An 18666-nucleotide genomic window follows, 5' to 3' on the forward strand; every position below is an offset into this window, starting at 1 on the left:
TCCATTAACCCGTTATTTAAAGAGTTGTTCTTCAAGTCTGTTTTTTTAAATGCATTTTACAACAAAAAATGCATATTCAAATTGCTTTGAGATGTAATGAATTTGGTAGTATATTCAACCAGACAATGAGAACTGTAGCTAACTTTCATCTTTTAAGTACGCGTTTCATTGATCTCTGGTGTGCTCTCAGACCACAGCCTTATAGCTTGGGAACGGGAACTACAACTCAATAACACGCCTAATAAACAAGTCAGGTCCCGGGCCGCGCTGTGATTGGCTGACGTCACGGGGGTGTCCCGGCCGGCAGCCAATCACAGCGCGGCCCGGGACAAAGGGGCGGGGCTTAAAAAAAGCCCGAGAAACGCCCCCGAATCGCGTTTTCCCCGAGAAAGCTCGATTGACAGCCTCTGTCTCCCAATGGCTAGCCTCCATTTATGGAGCTAGCCAATGAGAGGCAGAGGCGGTGCCGACATCCATACTGTAGACAAAAGTTTTCGATCTGGGAGGGGCACTTCGTGCCCTCACCAGGTCGAAACCTAAAAATCCACACTTTTGCGGTCTACACACAAGGTAAGCTCCTAATGGAGGATATCGTATGAGAGGGCCATTTATAAGATATTTGTGTGAGATGATGGATTTTGGAGTATAATTTTCCAGAATGTATTTTTGACATCCAGTAGAATGTGTTGGGATCTGATCAAAAATTAGGTGTGAGTGTACCTTGTGCTTTATAATACTGGTAGAAGAAGGGTTATTTGGTTTGAACACTATGCTCTGTATATGTTTAAAAAAATCTTACCAAGTGAAACAGACTTTCCTCTTGAAATGCAACTCGATGTAGTGACTCCTGAATATGTCACTCTGCTTAACATTCTTAAGTATAAGAAACTGAGGTGGTCCAAATGTCTAGAAATATTTTTGAAAAAACTGGGGGGCAGATTTACAAGCCCCTTACGCCACATTTTGCCACCGTCGCATCACTTCCGTGACGCAGCAGCGTTATAAACAATGTGCCACGTTGCGACAAATTTACAACGTGACGCATCTAGGGAGATGTGTCATGTTGTAAAGCCCTGCATCACTTTAGACCGGCGTCAGCTATAATGTATACAAGGTGGGTGTTTCCACGCAGGAAAGCCTCGTAAAGGTGATGCTGACTGAGGCACTTTTTCAAAACCTTACGCCTGCTTGAAGCAGGCATAAGGGGTAACGCAGCACATCAAGTATATGCCGCCCCAGAGGAGCGCTTGCGGCACGACTTCAGTACTGCGTTACCTTTACGCCGACAGATGTGTAACGCATCTGTCAATCCTTGTGCCATGGTGCGCCACATTGTAAGTTAACTGACGCATCTCTGCTGATATGCAGAGATGCTTCAGTTCTTGTAAATCAGCCCCTGGGTATCTTAACTGTGTATGGCATGTGCTGAGTATTTTTCATGGTGTACATGACAAATGGGTTATGTGTTCTTTTGTTATTTGAAATGATCTTAATGTATTGTTTTTAAATGCAGAGCCTAATATTATTTGTTTTTTATATGTTTTTTTAATATGCTTGGATTTGTTTTATGTATTAACAGCCCTGAGGAATTCCTTTAGTATTCGGGATGAAACAAATTGACTGCTTATCTAATTGATGTTATGAGAATGCAATTACGGTTTTCTTTTACTTTTTAAATTGTCTTTGGGCAGTTGGATGATTTGAATGAACAATCATTTGGACCTGCTTTTGAATCCAGGACTGTAAATTCTTGTAGCATGAATCAAAGAAGAGAAATTGTTACATGCTGTGGTATGCCTCTCCTGCTTCGTGCATTAATGTTTTATTATATCAGGGTGCTAGAACCTAAGTTTAGGTACGAAATTTTGAGTGTCGCAATACATACCACAACTGGTCAAGCTTGTACTAACTGATTTCACGAATGAATCCTTGCATCCATTTTGGACAGGAAGATCAATTGTACGCTAAAACAAAAATCACAAAATCATAAATGATGTAGAGAATGTGATTGACATTGCCTGGTTTTCCCTAGCTGAACCTGTAGACAGCAGGCAGGGATCTGGGATATTAAAAGGGGCAAATGTCACCACCGCAGAGATACGCTTGGGTTAGGATTATTGGTTCGCCATTCTAGATTCTAGTAGAAGGAGCCTCGTGTACTGTAGGTTAACCCCAACCTAAACTGGTGGTGCACAACAGTGCCACCAGGACCTCAGACCCAGTCACGTGTCCAGGTGCCCAGACATATCAGGTTAACTCTAATACAGCTCTTTTCCCCATATTGTTTTCCTCCTGTGTCATTTCAAAACTTTGGACAAGCATCGACCCCTTATAAAGCCATGTGAGTTATGTCTGTCTACTTAGTTATTTGCAGTTGCATAATTCCTTATGTGTGTATATCACAAATTAGCACCATGTTTGAAGCATGTCTTTGAATATCACCCACAACTTTCCGTGTGAGGAACACAAGGTTCAGAATTCTTCTGTAGACAAAGATGTAACTAAATTGTCTAAATGTCGGGTGGAATTGTCGGGAATAGGGAATTGGTATTGCATTTTTCAGAGCCATCTCTAGGAACAAATAGTCCCAAGTGCCCTCGTAAAAATACAGGAATCTAAAAGGATGCTGTATGGATGCAGCAGTGGCGTAACGAAACTCGAGGGGCCCCGCTGCAGGGTACGTAGAGGGCCCCCCTCCGGACTCATTCTGGAGCTCTCCAGCAGAAGTGCGGGGCTGAGGGGGCCCTCCCGCACCGCAGGGGCTGCGGGGGCCTGTGTAACGCCCCTGCTCAACATATCTACATTGGAGCCCATCGTAGCCATGTAATGGCCCTACTGCCCAGTTGGCCGTCTCCTTCGGGGAAAGCCTTTCATGGGTGAGGCTGGTTGGAAGAACGGCTGACCTGCTGGTGGCACTACCCTTCTACCTCTACCTCGGGTACCCTGGAGATTATGTGGGGCATGACCAAGAGTCATGGTATGCCTTGGCTGGGACCAATGCGCTATGCGGTCTCTGGTGATGTCAAAAATGTTTGCTGTGTCAGTTTCTCACCTGGTCTTTCAGTGTTCAGTGTTGAGATGGTTGTATCTCAGATGCAGCAGTAGTCATGGGCACACAGGGATCCTGGTGCTTATGTCATGGAGGCACACAGGGCCTTGTGCTTCTCTTCGGTGCTGCTCAGGGAGCAAAGTTGCTGCAGCAGTCAGAGAAGCACTCTGCCATTCACTCTTCTAATCATCTAAGGATGTTTACTCAGGGAGGGCATCCTCAAAGCATCCGGTCTTAGAATTGGTGGTCTCACCAAAATTCCTTGAAGAAGCACATGGCATGAGGAATCATTTCCACAAGTTATGTCCTCAGCTATATTCCCTACCCCTTTAGATTAGACAACCAATAATTCTGCCTCTGATCCCATAATTCTCTTTGACTGCAATGTGTTTTGTGCACGTGAAATTACACAACTTTTTCTCACAGTCATCTTAAGAAACAACTACTTTCACTCAAAATATTGTTCCAAGGACTGCCTCCTCACATTTTTTTATTAATGTCAAAATAGTAGAAGTCGGCTTTGGTTTAGCTGTTAAGAGAGAGGAGAATGCAATGCTGGGGGAACACTCCAAAGACAGACAAAGTAAGCGCTGCACATGACCTAAAGAGCTGAGGTATATAGGAATTTGATGAATATCCTGAGAACAGTAGGAAATAATGTAGGATTTTGTTAGGCTGCTTGTTCATAATCTTAGGTATATTGTCTATGGCTTTCCCAAGTTGTGTGCAAGTTCCCTCTCAGCTGCATATGAGCTACACCTGGGTGGGTGAAAACCACTCATACATATTTAGTGAGAGGTTTAGGAGTTCCAGGTAAGTTGCTAGCTGCTGAATGAACACTCAGAAGGAGGCCTGCTGGGTAAAGGTTTGAGGCTGATTGTAACAAAATTCACTGGGTTTCTACCTAAAGCGTTTATTCTCCCTATAGGGGACTGGAGCATCCCACCTCTTACTGACCTGCCTCTTGAGTGATTTGCAAGTTTTGTGCCGATCCACAATCACCTCAAAGCTCCTCTGCCAGACCAGACCTGGCCAGTCTAGGCAGTAGTTTACTTTCAGGTATGCATGCAGCATTGGCTACTCACAGGGTTAGCAGAGCGGAATGATGCCCCTGAGTAGTTCCTGAGTTTCTGAGGAGTTGGGGTTCAGTGGATGTTTAATGAAACTTGACACCTCATCCATTGGTACTAAGAAGAGGCTTTAGAGGGTCAATTACTACCAGAAAATCCCTGTTGCCGATGGTTCCATCACCATTTCTGATATGGTATGATTTCGGAAGTAGCAAGGTGGAGAAGCTCACACTGGTTGCATGGAGGGCCTCACTGGTGGTGGGCCGGGACTGCAGCGTTACTTGAGAGTGGGACTGGTTGAAGGAACTTTTTTGTTTTAAGTCTCTGTCTCTTTGAGGTGGACCTTCCTAGTATACTCTGGATGCTTAACTGTACCTTCAAGTGGGTTAGGCCTTTGTCACTTCTGGTACAGGGGCGTTATAGTCAGGCCCTTCTCAATGTCCCTCGCTTCGGCAGATCCAAAACTGGAGGTACTAGGGGGCATATTACCAACGTTAAGCGATATTTATCGCTAACGATGCTTAGCAACGAATTTTTTAACGCTAAGCATCGTCAGAAATTATCGCAGATAAACCTTGCTATTATCAAGGTTTATCGCAAATGCGATAAAAAACGGCCGCAATGCATGAATATCGCTGAAAAGTCAGCGATATTCATGCATTACCGAGCTAATGCTCTTAGCCATGTTATCCACCTCCCATTGGATAACATGGCTAAGAACTGCTCAGGGCAGGTGTTAGTTTTTGGAGATATTCGCGCTTAGCGCGAATATCTCCAAAAGTTGGTAATAGGAGATAGCGATGTTAGCGACTGTTTCCAGTCGCTAACATCTTGGCACGCCCACTTTGCATGTCATTAGTGATAAATATCACTGGCATGCAAAGTGGGGCACAAGATGGTCGCTATCTCCTACTAGCTGTCGCTAACTGGTGTTAGCGACAGCTAGGTAATAGGGAGATAATTTTATCTCCGCTTTCTTGGCTTTTAAAGCCAAAAAAGCGGAGTTAAACCCCCTTGATAATATGCCCCTAGATTCTCTGTATTAGCCCCTCGCTTCTGGAACAGCCTTCCACTGTCCATTAGATCTACTCCAGTTTACTCACATTTCCGCAAGGCCCTTAAGACCTTCCTGTTCTCCCAAGCGTACTCCTGCTGATTTCCATCTCGGCAGATTTCTATGCTCCTCAGTCCTTAACTTTAGCGCCAGGAAGCCGCTTGGTCACAGTGCGCTCCATCAAGAACTTTTTAACTAACTAACGAACTACTCTCAGTAGATCTTTATGGTTTGTAGATTTCTATGGTGGTTTAACAGGGCCTCCAGAAGGTTCACACATAGTACACAATTGATCCACTTGCCTTGCTCCCTATATCTGTGCCAGGTTTGAAAAATGGTAGGTGTGCATTCAATTTATCTATTCTATACTTCCTCAATGCCTTAAGCACAGCAATGTGCACCACACAATGGGGGATATTCCCAAGAACGTGCGATAATCATCGCCAAAATAGGTTACCGTAATTTTTCATATCGCCGTCCATCGCGGGAAAATAACTCCATGTTAATGTAGTATTCAAAACACGGCGGTGACATGTGATAGTTTACCGATAACGCGTCAAATGTCTGCGATAAAATGACCGGGACGGCGATAAAAATCTAAACACGAATGTGAAAAAAGTTGCGATGGGCCCAACTGTGCGGTGGTTGTTGTGGCCCTCTTGGGTCTCCGAGCTGAGTTGGTCTTCAGATGTGGCTCTGGGCTGGGCTACCTTTCATACTGCAGGTTGTCGTCCTGCTTAAAACCAGTATAAGGCAGATGTTAAATCCCTGCTGCTAACGTGCCTTATCGCCTGTTTTTGGATCGCATCGCAGATTTGGTTGGTCGTTGAGAATATCTCGAAGTGGTGTTTTCGTGTGTTTTTGCACGGGAACGCCTATTCTGCATATCATTTGCATTAGTTGTCGCTCTCATCCATGGCAATGTCTTTTGCGGCAGCTATCGCTGGAAAACTGGTGATATCGTCAGTTTTCACCGGCTTGAGAATAGGGCGAAAAATCTATCGCCACTTTTGAAGCGCTAAAGTGCCTATAAATCGGCAATAAGTCCTTGAGAATATGCCCCTATGTTTGATGCATGTATTTGAATCTCACACACCTCACCCAACACACTGTCAGTGGCGTAGCTAGTGGGTCATGGGCCCCAGTGCAAGAAAGGATGTGGCCTCTCTGGCTTCTGCTTGAAGTGTAAAATACAAGAATAATCAGTATTCAGCGGTCCCCTCCGGTATCTTGGCCCGGCTGCCGCTGCACCTGCTGCATCAATGGACGTTGGAACATATTGTGTTTGCCTTTTTTGAGTTCAAAGTGAGCCATTTTAGGTAATATGTTTTGCTGCAGGGCTCTCTCACAGCCCAAAGCAGTGTGTCCTCTTCCTCACGCCTGGCCATTAGAGGCGGGTGATGACGTATCCTCATCGTCTAAATGTTCCCATTATGGCACGTTCTGCTAATGTAATAATCTGCAAAAATTGCTTTTGCACGGTGGTGGATTTAAAGGTCCGGTTCGAGTCCTTCAAGGGCCAGAGCACAGAACAGAGGTGCTTGTGGTACGTCATCCCGTTCAGATACACAATGAGAAGGCATTAGTGCCTTGGGCGTTCCTACGCACTTGGGTCTTTCAGTGCGCACTCAGTATGCATTAATGCTGCGGGGTCTTGCGCGGACAGGCTCTTAATATATTTATCCTTTTCCTCTCCAGCCCACACGGCGTCTGAAAGTCTGGTGACAGTAAATCCTGCAGAATATCTTAGCTTCTTATCTTTGAATGGAGGTTGAATGTGGTCCTTTTTACGCTGCAGGACTCCGTGTAGGGCCACTTAGGTTTTTATCAGCCCTCTATGTCCTCATCTTCATTTTAGGTCAGAATCAGATGAACTCATTTAAACTTTATTGCCACATTTTTGGTCATTCCACATATCGGTAATTGTGTTACCGCGCCCATTAATAATTGGATTACCTCAAATGTAGCTATTCATGGGGAATAACAAGCACATGTTTCCATATTTATTGATTCAGGTTTTTCTTCACAGGTGTAGCTTTCCAGCATTGCAAAGTGGCATTGCCATTTTGGGATGTAGTATACTATACCACATGTAATGGAAAAAGCATTGTTAAATGTATGTTAATCCCCATCCTGCATCCGTTACCACATAATTAACCCTCAGGGCCCATTCTTACTCCATCTGTATGCTGCTGAGGGACGAGGTTAAGGGCAAGAGTGTGACCCACATAAAATAAATAAAAAGTGGTTCTGTCGGGGTTATGTCAGTTACTTGTGCCAGCGCATTTAGTGTTGCGTATGTTATTCTTCCCTATTATAACATTTGTATCTCAAATGCCTAGACACAGAAAACATTTTCACCAACAATAAGGCACATGACTCTAATTGCTGTCTACTGCTTATGTTTTATCAGAGTTAAATCATTCATATATTATACACTTATAATCACGGCTGTCAACCCAGGTGAAATGTTACAAGTAAAAGGTGACCAAGTGACATGTGTGCTCAGTGCTCAGTGGTGTGCAATATATATAGAGTGGTGAAAATTATGTACATGTGGGTGATCGGCCAGATAATTATGGAGATACAATGACTCTGCTGGCTGATGATTAATCTATTGGTGTGCAGAGCCTTGGTAAATCTGGGCCTTGTGTGGTCGTCAACGTTTCAACCCAAACTATGCTCCATTGGGTAGTCAAAAGTGGGTCTTCATCAGGACAGAACAGGGGAGGGGACTGACAGCGCGAAAGGGACCAGAGTAAATCCTGGAGAGCAGCCTGGAGGTAGACTCAATACTAGCGCCGCCGCAGTGTCAGCGTTCACTGATACTGCGGCGGCGATACAGATGCCTGTTTGCCGACTACCAGCATTGAATTACCCGTGCTTTGATGATTGAAGACCATCTCCGCTTGGGCAGCATGGGGATTGGCCTGAGCGGGCCGAAAAGACACTCTGCTCATGGTTGGAGAAACCTAGGTTCACATGTGTGTTTGGCCAGTCTGAGACGGCCGGCCATACACAAATGCTCACTTAGAAATGCAATTAGAACTCCTCCTCCACTCCCATGCCTCGGCACCCACCCCTCCCTGCACACCCTGGCTAAGAGCTGGCAAATGAAAAATAAAACGATGATAGAACATTTTTTGTATTTTTAACATGCTGGCTCTGAGCCAGTGGGGCCCCCCTGGCTTTAAGTGGGCCAGGTCCAGCTGGCGCACACCACTAGCAGTTCTAAAAAGCAGGCACTGAGATGGGTTCCTATTGGTCTCTCCAATTTTGCACTCACTCTCAGGGTGAAATAAAACAATACTAACTCTGCAGCAGTACCATCCTTCACTGCATTTGATGTAATGTCAAAGAGCCTCGTCATTTCAGAACTGAAGCATTTTTAATATTATATACCATGAAGCCATAGTTGTTGCCTATTGTTTTGTGCATCTAACAACCATTAACAAAGCCAATAGTCCTGGCCTGTTGTAGGTATAATGTTACTTGTTGTATTATACATCGGGATGAAATGACAGAAACAGCAAAATACAAGTCGGGCAGTGCACTATACTAAGCACAGATTTTTAGCTTACGTGTTTTAAGCCACGCCCTTAATTACATTGGCCACGGCCCTTTGAGAGACCCCCCAGTTTTGTCATCCTACTTAAGGCCCTGCCTGAGTATATTGTCGTGGATTGGATTTTTAGTGTCCCATGTAAAGGGTAGATGTATTATATCCTTGCCTACATGTTACTAGTAGTTAGATCTTTTCTCCCTCCTTAGTTAAGCATGCTTAACAAGTTCCAGAGCAGCTTCTTTCACATGCCCTGCAGTTGTGGACCAGCACTGTGCGATGTAGTAGCATATCTGGGAGATTGCTCGGCCGTTTATTATTAATTAAGTTTATATAGCACCTGAATCACCCCCGAAGGGGTATCTCCACGCTCATGGACAAACATGAGAGTGCTGGCGCTATGAGAGAAGTCTAGAACAGGAACGTTTTCAGGGACTTTCTGAACTGGAAATGGTCTGGACATTGCCTCAGTGTAATAGGAAGCAAATTCCAGTACCGGGAGCAAGATACAAGAAAGTTTTCCCACCTGTCCTTGACTTGTAAATCCGGGGGACTTTAAGGAGGGATTTGGAGCCAGATCGCAGATACCTAAGAGGAGTGTATTGGTTGAATTTCTCCGCAAGGTAGGTTGGCCCATTACCAAACACCGCCTTGTGCACTATGCAGCAAACCTTGAATTTTACTTGTTTGCGCACCGGAAGCCAGTGCAGCTGCTGAAGCAGCGGAATCGAAGGTGATCTGTAAGGGGCATTTAATACCAGTCGGGCTGCTGTATTTTGGATACCTGTAAGCGGTCCAGCGTGGCCTCGTTAGCCGAGACCAGCAGGGCATTACAGTAGTCGATTCAATAAAGATCTTTCTTAACTAGACCTGGATCTGCGTTGTGGAATTAATGCCCATGTTGGGAGTTTTCAGGATATAGACAGTTTGCCATCATCTTATAGTCACAATACCAAACACCGGTGTATGAGGTCTACACCCACGGGATGGTATAAGAGCATCTTTTGTCCAGCATCACACTCAACAATGGGACGAACCAGCGGAGGTCTAATTACATTTGTGGCACCAGAATTATGTAAAGACCCAACATTTTAAAAATAGAACTCTCAGGTATTCCAGGGCATAGAATTGCAAATGGGGAGAGCCCTCACTCTTGTGATCATTATTTTTTATAATGCTAAGAGGAGTGAGGGGGACCCTCCAACCTTAATTCCTTAAACTGTGCAATGGAAGACCTACAGGAGAATGGTTGTGGGCATATGAATTTTATTTTAGTGGGTGACTTCAACTGCCATTTGTGTCCATCTCTTGTAAAAACCAGCTGACTTCCCAAGCATGCCCACTTTTGGAGGATATTCACATGGAACACACACTGGAAGGGAAGGTTTTAAACAACTTGTTATTCACACACAACTAGGTGAATACCCTAGACCTCTGGCACCCCAGGCCTATTTCTCAATTGCCCCATCCTACAAAGGAAGGGGTGCTGCAACCATTATAGATTTTATCAAATGAATGAGAGAAGGTTTTTGACATAGGACTGGGGCGCTGTGCTTTACAATAACGCTATTCCGTGAGGTGAGTAATTCTAAGCAATATGATTTGAGGTGCAAGTGGGTGAGGGGATAAACCCTATAACCCCCAGGGTAGTGCCGACCAAAGATTGGCACTATATCAGAACCAAAAAACAGGTACCCATGCACACTCTTGAGTAAATAAAGAAGTAAAATCAGTGTAGACTTGAGGATCTCTGTGGAGACAAAGGCATGGAAGAACCAAATTGCAAATATATAATCATATGTAACAAAGCAGGTGTTGTGATGAAGTGTCCTTTAATGTTCTGACACGGAAAGAAAACCAGCCGACACGTGTTTCGTCGCATGCGGCACAGTCTGCCTGCGACTCTTCAGGGCTGAACACGATGAAAGAAGATAGAAAGGTCGCTCTATCAGTGATAATTCCAACCCGAAGGGCTCTGGACCGGATAAAAAATGTCTGCTTGAGATCAGTATATCAGCATAAGTGGTCTGTAAATGCGTAACAAAATAACAGGAACTGGCGGTATGTTTCGGATCTCGTCATCAACTAATGTTCGAAAAACATGCGCATTCATAGACGGGTGCATCAATGGAGGAACATCCTCTTCCGTGTACACCGAATACCACAGCGGGTGAACTTCCCTATTTTGGAAAATTATTAATAGCCCCTGCTTTGTAGAACCAACTAACCCGACAGTATGCCACCAGATCACACCAGACCAATGGGTGTCCCATTATGGAAAAGTCTACAGTGTAGCAAGCATTGGCGAGTGTAATGTAGACATTCCCTTTGTGTGCTGGTCCCTCCTATTAGCTTCTCTTTGGAGGAGGTAACCTTAAGCATCAAGTTTTTGGCCTCAAACAAGGCCCCAGGCCCCGATGGTATCCCCCCGGATCTCTTTCGTGACAATCCCGAAGTCTGGGATCCCCTACTAACTCAAGTTCTAAATGCGGCAGCTTTGAAGGGGACATTGCCATCCTGGTCGACCACCATTATAGTGGTAATCTTCAAAAAAGGAGATAAGGATAAGCCGCAATCTTACCATCCAGTTTCCCTTATTGATGGATGCTGTAGTTAAGGTACTGGGTCGGGTACTTCTATCTAGACTGTCTTTGTGGGCCACAGACAACCATATCTTATTGAAAGTCCAATATGGATTTCATGAAGGCTTGTCAACATCGGATCAATGCCTCAATCTTTACCTTCTGAGTTATAAGTATACTGTGGACCAATTGGGCGACATGTACTTGGCCTTCATGGACCTTACATCCGCTTTTGAGCGGGTAAACCGGTCTAAATTGTGGGACATCTTAATCTCATTGGGAGTGGATCTCCGTATTGTACATCTACTCATATCACTCCATCCCCACACACCGGCGGCAGTGAGAGTCTCACACGAGGGAGACCTTTCTAGTCATTTTAATTGTACACATGGGGTGCGCCAAGGGTGCATTTTAGCTCTGTTTCTATTTTCGGTCTATATTAACGGCCTCGAGGCGGCACTCTTGGCCCTCCAGTCGGACCCCCCTAGAGTAGGTAGGAGGGCTTTGCCATGCCTACTCTATGCGGACGATGCAGTACTCATGGCCCGTATGGGCCGGGGCCTGCAGGTTTAATAGACGGTTTTGTGGCATTTATGGACAGGCTGGACCCGTCGGTGAACTATACTAAGTCTTATGTACTAGCGGTGGGCCACGGGGGGTCCGGCCAAAAAGCTTTAATGCCGGCAATCATAATCTTGGAAAGGTCCCGGCCTTTCCCTATTTGGGAGTGTTATTTGATGACAAGCTGCAGTACGAAGCCCTCGTAGAAGGGAAGCTGAACAAGCTGAATAAATCCTTAGAAGCTATCACCAGTTTTGCAAGTAGATTGGGTTAATGGGCTACGGAGGTAATTTAAAAACTGTATAAGTCCAAAGGTATCTCAAGAGTAGTATATGGTAGAGAAATCTGGAGGTATGTGCCCCCACACAGGTTACAGAAAATAAATTCCTACGCCGGATCCAATGAGTCCCCCAAGGTACGCCAGTTTTGTTCGTACATGAAGAGCTAGGGGTTGGTTTTCTGGCGGACCAAGTGGCAATTAAATCCTTAGTGTGTTGGATAAAGATTTGGACTTCTGATCATAAGAATTTAAACCACATGATTGTATTGGATTGTTTGAAATTGGAGCATGGTAACAAAATACCCTGGATTCACTACATAAAGGAATTCTTCCAGGCCATAGGCCGGTCAGACATCTTTTTTGCACATGACACTTTTAGTTAGGTGGATGTTAAAACCATAAAAGACCTACACCACATAATTTTAACTGCGAACCGTGAAAATCTTGAGCTCCGCAATTCCTCAGTTAGGGCATATGCATTGTTAAAATCGGTACCAGGCATGGAACCATACCTTTTGACCTTAACAGGTGCTCACAACAGATTTTTAATCACACTTTTTAGATTTAACCAGCTCCATTACCTTTTAGCATCCCCATATGGGTGCTTTCCCTGACCAGATCAACGAGGTCCCTGTGGCTGCGATCTTCTCAGGACACGTTACATTTCATACTTTTGTGTTAATATTTTTTATTCTCCAGAAAATGTTTCCCCCGACCCTTGTTAAAAAGCTTGAGGTTTAGGCATGCAAAAGTGGCTCTCCTGCATTTACAGTTGTTACCCAATCCTCTCACTCTTTGTGCAGTGTTAAGTTTCTTGCGGGCCGCTTATAGATCTAGATTATCTAGAATCGATTGATTTTGTGCAGTTGGTTTTTATTTATCTGTATTTATTCAAATATTACTGTGTTTTAGCATGAATTGTTTGATTATTTATGATACGATGTACTGTATCTTTTATGGTTGCCTCGCATCCGAATAAAGAAATATATAAATATGTGTAACCATATTTAGTCTCCAAGGAAGAGGTGAATAATTATTTGGAAGGTGATGAGGCTTGGTGGATGGGTGGGTGGGTGAGATCCAGAGGAAGCACTTGGTGGCTTGGGAGGGAGACATTGATGTCAAAGTGGATGATGCTCTTCAAATAGCTGCACTTGGCAGTGTTTCCACACATATCCCTGAATTTTTAGAGCCCTCCTCCACATTTGAGGGACCTTAGCAGATGCACATTTTGATGGAATTATAATGCACTTTCCACTTGGAAAGACCTATATTTGATAATGTACGCCTCTTTATAGTTCTGCTCAAATTGTAATATCTAATTAGCTTGCCCTTCTTTCTATCACTGTCACACCAATTTCCCTCTGTTTCTGCCCATGCCACCACATGTATCCCACTTTCCCGGTGTTCTAACCCTTTGTAAAGATCACCTGATATTTTTTTGGTCTTTAAAAGCTAGGTCAGTTTATTATTGATGTGCCTATTACCTGCCGGGGTGAAGGCCTCTCATTGTTGGCATGTGGTTGAAACACACATTGACCATAGGAAGTTCTGAGGGTAACTGCTTACGTTGAAATTACTAATCGACTCCTGGTATGATTCACAATTCCACTTTGTAGTTATTTATGATACACAGCTAATTGTATAAATATTATTAATATTAATAAGCATGTCTTAGCTTATAAGCACATTACCTTGCTTTGCTATTGCATATGTACTGCTCGTGCCAAACCTTGGTAAACATTTTCTATAAAGAGCTTTGAACTATTTTTGTCTTTTACTAGATACTAATGGATTTACATTAACATAGCCTATCATTCCATTTCAATTTGATTCATCTTCCGCTTTAGGTCGAAGCCTGTCAGACAGCACAGCTGCCTGGTTGCAAAAGACTTATTGGGGACATGTTACTAGCTGACCTGGAAAGAAACTCAGTTCACTGCTTTCCATTGGCTTTTTGTTTTGTCACTTTTGTTTTCTTGCTTTCTGTTTGATGGTTTTACATGTTTAGTTCACCCACTTCCTGTTTGTCCTTCTCACGGAGCACATCCTATTTACCATATCTCTGATTAGCTCCTTTTATCCTTTCACAAGTGTCTGCTTTTCAGGAACGTTTTCTTCTTTTTTACAAAAAACCCTCCATGGTTGAGTCTTTCCTGCATGTTTTCGTTTCTTCCCTTTGCAATGTTAAAATCACAGTCACTACAATCCTAAACATTATTTTCCCAAACAAAATGATTTATTCGGTGGGGTCCCAAAACTCCTCCCCTTTTTTATTTCTAACCTCCCTTTACCTATACTATCCCCTGAACCCTAAAATTACCCTTATCTCCCTTTACCTCTACCTACCCCTAAACCATGGAATGACCCTTTCCTCCCTTTATCTCTACCCATCACTAACCTCAATAATTGCACTTACTTACCCTTAACTCTACCCATCCACAAACCCTAAAACCACGGTTACCTCCCTTTACCACTTCCTTCCTGTTAGAAATGGGGTTTCTGGTTGTCAGTTGGTATGCACCCTGTACAAGCAGGATCCCTCACTCTAGTCAGGGTGAGTAAAGTAAACACCTGAGTTTATCTGTGCTAATCCTCTGGTAGCTAGGCACAGAGCAGTCATGCTAACTACAGAGGCAAAGTGCAAAACATTTGTACACACATACAGTAACACAATAAAAACACCACAAAAGAACTCCACACTAGTTAAAAAAAATAGCCAGTAATTATCTAATAAAAAGAATACTAAAACGACAAAAAATCCAACATACATAATTCAGGATTCACTATAAAAAGGTTTAAACAGTTCAGTCCATTCAGCCTCCAAGACAGAAGCAATATCACAAATAATGGGGCAACCCGACGTCCCTCAGAACCTGGGTATTAGCAGCCAATAAAACAGTTGGTTCTGTTGGGATTTCAACAATTACTTTGAGAACTGATTTCTGGTACAGAAAATAGAACAATTATTTATGATACACATGACAATATTTTGGGAAAAAATAAGAAAAACACACACCGAAGCAAAATTCAATTGTATATTCATATTGAGTATCGAATACTAGAGGCTGTCACAAATGCAAATTCAATTGCGACAAAAACAAGTGACAGTGGTGAGTAAGTGACATATAGTGATTAGTGATATGAACAGTACACTATATACATGACGAATATACGTGAAATAAAAACAGGTGGGGATAGAAAAAGCCTATTATTGTTCTTGTCCTATAGGGTTTTGCACATGTACGGCAAGATCCATTGATGAATTAAATCGTGATCATGAGAACTGTGCGGACATATGTAGTTTGTCGACGTTTCGATCCTTGCAAAAGCGCAAAATTGAAATGTATCAGGGCGGGTCTTCCTCAGAACTATGGAAGGGTGGATGGACAGCCAAAATGCAGAAGCCTCAATGGATGAGATCTGCTAATGCACGAAGAACAAAGAGGTCTCCTTTTGAGCTGTTTCATAGCAACCGAGTCAAGAATGTTGGACAAGGTGTTAATGTAATGCTCAGAAAGATCGTCAAGGTTGGTCAAATTGGGGGGGTAGCTGTAATTTATTTTTGGTGATTGAGGTTATCATGTTAACGTGGAGGTTTCTTGCGAGTCATTTGTTTCGCTTTAAGGGATTGACCCTGATGACCCAGTCCATTATCTAAGATAAGGAAGGGAATTTGAAAGTGATTGGACCAGTTACAAGGTAGGATTTATCATATTTGTAAGAGGTTATTTTTGCCAATGCTTTTCCCAACTGAAAGTTACACTTGTAAGATGTTACAAAGCAGCTTCAATGACAACCTATGGGAGGGATAGCCCTTGCAATAGTGAAAAACAAAATTATCAGTATTCTGCTATCAGGACATGTAAAACATACCAGCAAATGTCCTACCTTCTACAAACACTGCACCCTGCCCATGGGGCTACCTTGGGCTTACCTTAGGGGTGCCTTACATGTATTAAAAGAGACGGTTTGGGTCTGACAAATGGGTTCACTGGCCATGTCAACATGGAGGTTTAAAATTGCACTCACAGACGCTACAGTGGCAGATCTGAGACATGGTTGCAGGGCTACTTATGTGGGTGGAAGAATCAGTGCTTCAGGCCGACTAGAAGCCTTTGTGTTACAGGCCCTGGGCACACACATTACAGTGAGGGACTTACTAGTAATTCAAATATGCCAATCATGAATAACCAATAATAATCACAATTCACCCAGGGAGCACTTGCACTTTAGCACTTATCAGCAGTGGTAAAGTGCCCAGAGTAAAAAAAAAAACAGCAAAAAACGAAGTCCAGCATACAGTTAAAGACACAGAAGGCAAAAACAAAAAGACAGGGGAAACCACACCAAGTATGTCAGGTCTAACACCGCCCCTTAACCCTAAACCACCCTTAACTCCCTTTGCCCCACCTTTTTTTTTAAATAACATAAAAATTATGTTATTGAAAAAATACTTACATGTTTGGTAAAGTAATATATGGTAAAGGATGAGTGCTAAAGGTAAAAGACGATACTATGTACTTACCTGAACAGTACTTACCTGCATGGTAAAGACTGCATGGTAAAGGTCATGTGTGGTAAAGGCTAGGGTGCAGAGGCTGTTTCCTCTGCATGTTTACAATTTTAGTTCTTGCCTACCAGTATCTTAAACCTACAATAGGCTTACAGCCACAGCTCATTGCCATAGGAGCGATGTTTGCGAGGTCCACAAGTCAAGTGATTAGTTTAGTCCTGGTTTCTGCTTAAAATTCTAAGACTTGTAGTACCTTTTTCATACTAGGCTAATGAAGACCAGCAATCCCAAAATTCCAAAAGAAACCGTGACTGGCCCAACAAATAAAGCATAAACCTGAGAAACTTGGCAGCTATCCATTACTTATCATTCGTTAACTTTAGTTTAACTTTTGTTTCCTTGCTTCCTATTTATTAGTAACCCCGGGCAGCGAACTCTGCTCCACCAGCGGTGCTTGCGAAGTTTTGCCAATTCCCAGTTCTGTTGGTAAGGAGGAGTTCAGGCAAAACTCCAACTCCGTGGCAGAGCAGAGTTAGCCCCTGCACCATGCCCAAAGTTAAAAAAAAAACACATACCTGCTCTATGGCATCTCTGGGCTGCCCTCCTCCTTGCCGTGGTCTCTCCTCCTCACCACCATCCTCGTCTTCGCTGCAAACCCCTACGTTGTACATCTTGCGTGGACTGCGCATGTGCAGTCCATGCAAGACGTAAAATGTAGGGGTTTGCGAAGAGGACAGCGGCAAGGAGGAGAGACCAGGGCAAGGAGGAGGGTAGCCCGGAGACGCCAGAGAGCAGGCAAGTGGTGTTTTTTTCCCTTTTTGTATATTGGGAGAGGGACTTGGGAGGGTGGAGCGGAGTGGAGTTCCACAAATGTTTTTATAACTCCGCGGAGTGCTACTCTGCGTACTACGCCCACCATTACCTTGCCTTTCTCTTCTCCTGTTTGTCCCTCCTCTGAAGCATACCCTTTTTACAATCCTTTAAAATAGTTGATTTGGACCCATCCATTGCTTACAAATTTAAGGAACTACTTTTTTCTTTTTCGTTCAGCACTACAAAAGTGTATGTGTATTATAGCTCTCACCATCATGTCCTCCTTTCCCAGCTCAATTATCTGCCCCCCCAATCTACCCCATGAGCTATGCTACTCTCCACTCCTCCCAGTTTCACTGTAAAAGCTTAACAACAGTGTCAGAGATATTTTTCGTGGAGTATAGTTAATAATCAGAGTTTTAGCGTTTTTTTGGTTTTATATCCTGCTTTCCACATGATGCATAAAAGCTCAAAGTTTACCACACAAGGGCTTTTATGGCCTTAGAGGTTCATCTTCTACACTCACTCAGCTGGCATCTGAGGCAGATGGTGGAGGCCCATACATCCGCTCCCTGGACTACCACAAAGGACCATATGGCTAAATCTTTTGGAAAGAAAATTAGGCATTGGCAAGCAGTTTCCTTCGTAAAAAGTATTTATTTTTATTTATTTATTTGCAAGCTTGTATCACGCTAGGAATCGACTCCCTAAGGAGTATCTCCGCGCCTTTGGCAACATCTGAGAGCAAAAAGAAGAAGAAGAGGCCCAGTCATATATCCTAATTCCCTAGCCCGAATGCTTAGTAATTAAAAAGGAAAGTTTTTAATTTTTTCCTAAAGGGAAGATGTTCTTTGCATAGTCTAATTCCAATAGGGAGTTCATTCCATAGCTTCGGGCCAGCCACTGATAGAGCCCTTCCCCCTTGTCTTGTCTTCCTGAACCTGGGGACACATAACAGTTCTTGATCTCCTGATCTCAAAGATCTGGAGGGAACGTATGGATTACATTTTTTGGTCAGATAATCTGGACCTTTACCAGTAAGGCACTTGTGAATAATGCAGCAAGTTTTGAACATCACCCTCTGTTTCACTGAGAGCCAGTGAAGCTTGACTAATAGGGGTTTAGAAGGAGTGCGAGCCGGGGCATTGAGAACAAGGCGCGCAGCAGTGTTTTGCACAA

This window comes from Lissotriton helveticus, chromosome 9, assembly GCF_964261635.1.
Source record: "Lissotriton helveticus chromosome 9, aLisHel1.1, whole genome shotgun sequence".
NCBI lineage: Eukaryota > Metazoa > Chordata > Amphibia > Caudata > Salamandridae > Lissotriton > Lissotriton helveticus.